Raw genomic sequence first — 7,502 nt, 5'->3', positions numbered from 1 at the left:
TCTACTTCCTGCCAAGTGGATAGAGGAACTGAGAGAAACCTGTTCTAGAGAGAAGTAAAGAATAAAGAAGTATAATCTATAAGCAGGAGCATAAATTCAGGATGGAGAGAGAAGACAGATGATATTTCAGATCCTAGTTTCAGTTCTTTCTTCTGCCTGTGGACTTCTTGAGACATCTTCTGACCCATATGATTAACTTTTTTTTTGTTTTTCTTCAGAGTTTTTCTTCTACCACTTGTAATCAAAAGTGTCCTACCTAATGCACAAATTCAGCTGAAGGATTACTTTTGCCATGAAGCCTACTGTGAACCAGACAAATTACTTCATTTTGAAATTTACTATAGAAATGCTGACTCTTAAGATTTGAAAATACCTTAATGGTTCTTTTTAGTGAGCCACACCCCCTGCACTATCTCTTCCAGTTATCAGAAGACTGCTTAAGAAAGCCAACTCAGGAAGACTTACTATCTCCAAGGAAGATTGTCCCATATTTGGGTAACTGTGATTGCCAACATCCACTGGATCATGGAAAAAGCAAAAGAGTTAAAAAAAAACATCTATTTTTTCTGCTTTATTGACTATGCCAAAGCCTTTGACTGTGTGGATCACAATAAACTGTGGAAAATTCTGAAAGAGATGGGAATACCAGACCACCTGATCTGCCTCTTGAGAAATTTGTATGCAGGTCAGGAAGCAACAGTTGGAACTGGACATGGAACAACAGACTGGTTCCAAATAGGAAAGGGAGTACGTCAAGGCTGTATATTGTCACCCTGTTTACTTAACTTATATGCAGAGTACATCATGAGAAACGCTGGACTGAAAGAAATACAAGCTGGAATCAAGATTGCCGGAGAAATGTCAATAACCTCAGATATGGCGATGACACCACCCTTATGGCAGAAAGTGAAAAGGAACTAAAAAGCCTCTTGATGAAAGTGAAAGTGGAGAGTGAGAAAGTTGACTTAAAGCTCAACATTCAGAAAACGAAGATCATGGCATCTGGTCCCATCACTTCATGGGAAATAGCTGGGGAAACAATGGAAACAGTGTCAGACTTTATTTTTCTGGGCTCCAAAATCACTGCAGATGGTGATTGCAGCCATGAAATTAAAAGTCACTTACTCCTTGGCAGGAAAGTTATGACCAACCTAGATAGCATATTCAAAAGCAGAGACATGACTTTGGCAACAAAGGTTCGTTTAGTCAAGGCCATGGTTTTTCCTGTGGTCATGTATGGATGTGAGAGTTGGACTGTGAAGAAGGCTGAGCGCCAAAGAATTGATGCTTTTGAACTGTGGTGTTGGAGAAGACTCTTGAGAGTCCCTTGGACTGCAAGGAGATCCAACCAGTCCATTCTGAAGGAGATCAGCCCTGGGTGTTCTTTGGAAGGAATGATGCTAAAGCTGAAACTCCAGTACTTTGGCCACCTCATGCAAAGAGTTGACTCCTTGGAAAAGACTCTGATGCTGGGAGGGATTGGGGGCAAGAGGAGAAGGGGACGACAGAGGATGAGATGGTTGGATGGCATCACTGACTCGATGGACGTGAGTCTGAGTGAACTCTGGGAGTTGGTGATGGACAGAGAGGCCTGGCGTGCTGCGATTCATGGGGTCACAAAGAGTCGGACATGACTGAGCGACTGATCTGATCTGATCTGATTGTTAGAAAATTATTCTGTGTAAATGGGCAGAAATTTGTTCACCCAAAATAAAATAACATTTGGAATCATTTAAAAAAGAGAGAGAGAGAAGGGACGCCTTTTCTTATGACGGGATGCCTTTTCTTATGACAACTATGTAGCAATTTGAAGACAGAGACAATACCTTCACCCTCCTCCTTCCTTTTTTTTCCTTTATGTATAACACACACCCACACCCACACACAGAGAGTCTTCTCTCTGTATATATTATTTCCTTGCCTACCCCTATCACAATATCTTAGAACAGCTAAGATGATATGTTGTAACATCAGACTTGGATTTGATTTCAACTCTGCCTTTCTTGATGTGTAACTCTGGACATATCAGTTACTCAGAGTCCCAGTTCCCTCATCTGTGAAATGAGCATAAAAAGAGTATTCAATACAAAGGGTTGTTGTGAAGAGTAAATGAAACAGTTCAGCATCTGCCACAAGTAGGCATTCAGTAAATGCTATTATTATCATCTTATTAATAATATTAATACTTGCTATTCTGATTGCTCTTATCTAGCAATCTAGCTTTATTTGATAATGTCTTTAAACTGTGGTATACAAGACATGCTTTTTGCAGTTCTGTGATTACTATAACACCAGGTACCATAGGATTGGTAGGATATCTGCTTTTACAGAGTAAACTGACACAAAGTTTAAGTAGCTTGCCCATGTCACCAGTTGATATAAGGCAGAGTAAGACCTTGAATCCAAGAGTTTGGGCCTGGAACACCAGTTATACTAGCATAGCTCATTATTTATCCATAAGGTAATGCTCAGCAATACAGCATGACTTCTTTGGCTACGCTCTCTCAAGGAAAGGACAAGCAATTCAAAATGAGGCCCAATAGTGGGAAGTCAGTATTTTCAAAGGCCATTTTCCCCCAAGTGCAAGACTTTCAGTAAGTTTTTAAGGGCAATAAGTCATGGGGATGTAATGTATAAGGTGACTATAAATAATAATATTGTACTGTATATTTGAAAATTACTAAAAGAGAAAAGTAAAATAAAAAAAATTAGATTAGATAGGTGGTTTGGTCAGTAATACAAATTTAGGGCACAAGAGAGGCACTTACATGCTTGAAGAAAATATGAAGGAAAAGCTTTCAAGAGTGATAACCAGAAAATAAGCAACCTCTTGCAGCTAACTACCCTATGTCTGTTCTACCACAAATTTCACATCCCCATATCTGCACTGTTAATTCAGGCATTCCCTTGGAGAGATCAAAACAAACCATAATAAATTCAAACTATGTATGTATTAATCCATGTGTTCATTATCTTTTACCCTTCCCTATTGTATTAAAGAAAATTCCACATTATTCTGGGTTTTTTCACTACACTTCAATCACTCCCCAACTTCAAAAGAGATATTCAGCATGCCCCAGTTCTGCTTTGAATCATTTTTTGACATAGAATTTGCAAACGAAAAGAGAGACAAATGGAGAAGTGAAGAGAGAGAAAGGCAAATGTTTCACTCAATTAAGAGCATAAAACATAAAGGCTAAAGGATAAGATTAAAGAAGAAAAACAAAGGGTTACTAAAGCTTAGTTTTGTTTTGCATTTTTATCAAAATGAGCTTCATGGAGGATTGAAGTACCAGCAGCATGCGAAAGAGGTGAAGACTGCGTAGAGCAGGGACAGGGCAGGTCTTCAGGGGGACTGAGTATGAATTACAGCCCTGTTGATGAAGGAAAGTTATGACCAACCTAGATAGCATATTCAAAAGCAGAGACATTACTTTGCCAACAAAGGTTCGTCTAGTCAAGGCTATGGTTTTTCCTGTGGTCATGTATGGATGTGAGAGTTGGACTGTGAAGAAGGCTGAGCGCCGAAGAATTGATGCTTTTGAACTGTGGTGTTGGAGAAGACTCTTGAGAGTCCCTTGGACTGCAAGGAGATCCAACCAGTCCATTCTGAAGGAGATCAGCCCTGGGTGTTCTTTGGAAGGAATGATGCTAAAGCTGAAACTCCAGTTCTTTGGCCACCTCATGCGAAGAGTTGACTCATTGGAAAGGACTCTGATGCTGGGAGGGATTGGGGGCAAGAGGAGAAGGGGACGACAGAGGATGAGATGGCTGGATGGCATCACCAACTCGATGGACGTGAGTCTGAGTGAACTCCGGGAGTTGGTGATGGACAGAGAGGCCTGGCGTGCTGCGATTCATGGGGTTGCAAAGAGTCGGACATGACTGAGCGACTGATCTGATCTGATGTTTGCCAAGAGATTCAAGTAAAGATCGAAACACTTTTTATTACTTTTGGATATTGAACTTGGTTTCTTTGAAGACAAATGCATGGAAAACTTCAGCCTGCTGGAGTCCTCAGGTTTATTCTGGCTAGAGCAAAACTTGTCAGAGTCGTCCACATGCACCCAGCTTGCTGGAATGCACAATTCTAATCCCATTTGCTACTCTCTGCCCCAAAACAGAATTGGTCATAGAAATCATTGTCAAAACACTGATAAACTGGTATGAAGCAAATTATGCTCCCTGGCCACTTTTATGTAAAAACAGAAACCTCTTATACACATGCTGCTCTTTATAGCTTCTTTTTTCATCTAGTTTGAATTTCATTACATTCCTGGAAAGCAAGCAAGGGTCATGACCACTATTTTACAAAATTAAGGAAAGGAGGGCCATAGAAGTTGCATGGCTTTCACAAGGTCACATCATCCGTGCGCAGCAAAACTGGATTTTAATTTTGATCTCTGACTACTGTCAGGAAGCATTTAACAGGAGGCTTCCTGTGTGCTGTTTTGAACCTATCATGAATCCTTCATTCTTTACTAATTCCTGAATATTCAGGAATTAAGAGGAATGGCAAACCTCTCCCAGGGCTGAGGAATGCATGCATTTCCTTCGTTAGTTTTTCCATATGGTGATAAGTAACTATTTACAACCCTCTTCCTTTTTATGAACCATACGGTAAAAATGATTATTTACAACGCTCTCTCTTTGATATGGATTGCCTTATGTTTCCTTGATAATTTGTAAGTCTGGACTTTTGATCTTTATCTTTGCTGAACAAAGCCACCTTGTAAGACAGTATATACACCCACACCATGTTGAGTAAAACACCCTTGTTCCATCAGAGCTTGGGTCCACGTGTCTTTCTTTCTTTCTCTCTCTCTCTCCCTGGCTAATTCTCTGGAGCGTAGAAACCCATCATGCTCACTCTCCTGCCCGGGCTTCTAAGACCCTCTAGAGAAGGTGCACTGTGCCTTCGTGAGCTATGCAAGCCCTGTGTCAAGGGCTTTATTGGTTTTCTGCATAAACCAAGGAATATCAGCCTCTTTCTCTCTCTCTTTCTTATCATCGACTCTGGACCACAAGCTTCCAGTACATTAAAGGACCTCAATAAGTCTACAGAGTTCCATGGGACTTGTCACCATACACCATACTTCTCCACTGTTCAAACGTGCTTCAAATACTATGTAATGGAGACCACTGAGTATTCAGAGGCAAAAACACTTGGCTTGGAGCTTGGAGAACTTGGTTCCAGTCCTTACATTTCTGTAACTTTGGAGAAGACATTTTTCCACTCTGGGCCTATGTTTATGAACTTCTTCATTCAGTTGTATTTTAGAACTCCAATATTCTACATTAGTGATGAAAATAGCTATTTTCACTGAATGCTTATAGAAGGAAGACCCTAATAACAGGTTCATGGATTAATTATCCATTTAATCTTCATAACCTTCCAAGATTTCAGAGAGATTAAAGTAACTTTCCCATACTGGTAGCAGGATCAGGATTTGAACAGAGACATCTGACAGTTTCCTTTATCATGATACAATATAGGTTCAAGATCTCTTGCTGAATTATCAAAATATGTGAGTAATTATAAAAGAGATAGACCACTCTAAATTCATAGGTGGCAGTCTTACTACGGGAACTTTAAGGTTCAAGGCTTGTCTTGCATACCACAAGACAGATAGATCTCTGCACCTGCCTGCCAGCATCTTAAATGTTTATATTGAAGCCTTGAAGAGGGTTCAGTCATGTATCTAGTCCCAACGGTCTTAAGAACTTATCACCCTTTTGAGGCTGTGGCTTGCAAATGGCTCCTGCTATGGGACTGGTGGGAAAAACAGATATTCCAAGGGCAGGGGAGAAGGTGAGGAGCCTCCAATTGCCTGGGTCCACCCCTCAGGTCAACCAGCAGTCGTGTTACCTGGATGATCTCTTCCCCCAGGTTTGGATCTGGGTTTGCCTTCCTCTGAATCTGTATTCTTAAAAACTACACGGCACCACCTATATAAGCAGGACTTTAGTCTTAGCCCTGAGCCTCTGTTTCGAATCTGGACATGTAGAAGAATTTCTTTGAATGTGACCAGAATTTCCTTCTCCATGACCTCAGGACCCTTTTCTCCATGCCCACTACCTATCATTGCTGAATCTCCTGTCAAAATTGCTGGTGCATTACTATCTACTTTCCTTTTCACTGCACTAAACCAGGATCCACTAGCTTATACAGTTTCTATTTATCAGTTTACAGGAAAGGAAACTTTAGGAACTTGATAAGGAATCCTTCTTTTCTTCACATTAAAGGCTTGGGAACTTTATGCAGGAGGGTGTAGGAGGGTGGATAACATCAAAATACCTGTTGACACAAGCTTTGGCCTTTGTTCTGGATTGTGGCCATATTTTTGAAACTCAGAGTCAAGCAAGTGGGACAGGTTTGGGCACTTAATCTATGTCAGTAGGCCCTCTTCAAGCAAAATATAGGACTCCCCAGATCCTTACACTGGGAGAGGAAACCCACCCTTCACTGGGGAAAACTCCACTTCTAAGTGAAACAAGAGCACTAGAGTTCACCTCTGAACTTCATGGCATGAACACATGGTCCTCTCCTCTGTCACAGGCAAGTGGACATTTCCTACACAGCTCAGGTGTAATCCTAGTATTCAGATCATGACAGAGTCACCAGGCTGATCCCACACCTTCTGACAGAGGCAGAAACTGAAGGCCAAAGACTTGCTCAATGTCAGATGACTCCTACCAATGGTGCTCCTAAATCCCTTGCTTTTTTATTAAATTTTGAGGCCTCCATTTGGGAAACCTGATACCCACTGGGAGTTGTCCTGACCAGCAACTTAGGGGAACTCTTAGAAAAATCCTCCTTCCTGCCTGACTTTTCTAAGATAGACCCACAAACTTTAATATTTAGAAATGGCCTTAAAGAACCAGTCTGACATCTCTCCAAATTATTGTGACAGAAAGAGAGAGAGAACAAAGTAAAGAAGGAAGGAAAGAAAGAGAGATGGGGGCAGGAAGGAAAGGAAGGGAGGAGAAGAGAAGGAAAGAAAGGAAAGGAGGAGGAAAGAAAGAAGGCTTTGTCAATAAGTGACAGAAATGCCAGATTATTCCAAGTTGACGAAATGTTTTACTTCGAACTTCTTGAAGCCTTTAATATAGTAAAAGTGTACCATGCTCTCCCAATAGAGAAATAAGCGTGCCAACTTAATTTGTTGCACCTATCTTTTTTATTTTCTCCATGGAGAAGCACACAGTTTGGTGTTCTATGAAGCACATTTCAGGATATGCTAATGTATAGTCCAGTATTCTTCAAATCCCATCCACAATGTTCAGAAAGTTGAAATGACTTAAGGCCTTGTGGTGTGCATTTAAAAGAAAGAGGCATGATGATCCATAAGACATTAAAAAATAGAAAAATCATGACTTATTTAGCTATGTGATTGCAATCCTAAAAGTTAAAGTATTTTTTAAGTCCTGCAGTAAAACATTCTTACAGGGTGTTGGTAGAAAAGAAAAAAAACATCAGGTCTGAAGGGGAAGAGGATGAG

Source organism: Bos grunniens, chromosome 7 (assembly GCF_055505025.1).
Source record: "Bos grunniens cultivar Pamir isolate PY7600 chromosome 7, Bosgru_T2T1.0, whole genome shotgun sequence".
Taxonomy (NCBI): Eukaryota; Metazoa; Chordata; class Mammalia; order Artiodactyla; family Bovidae; genus Bos; species Bos grunniens.
The sequence above is the reverse complement of the archived record's forward strand: the minus strand, read 5'-3'. Positions refer to the sequence as shown.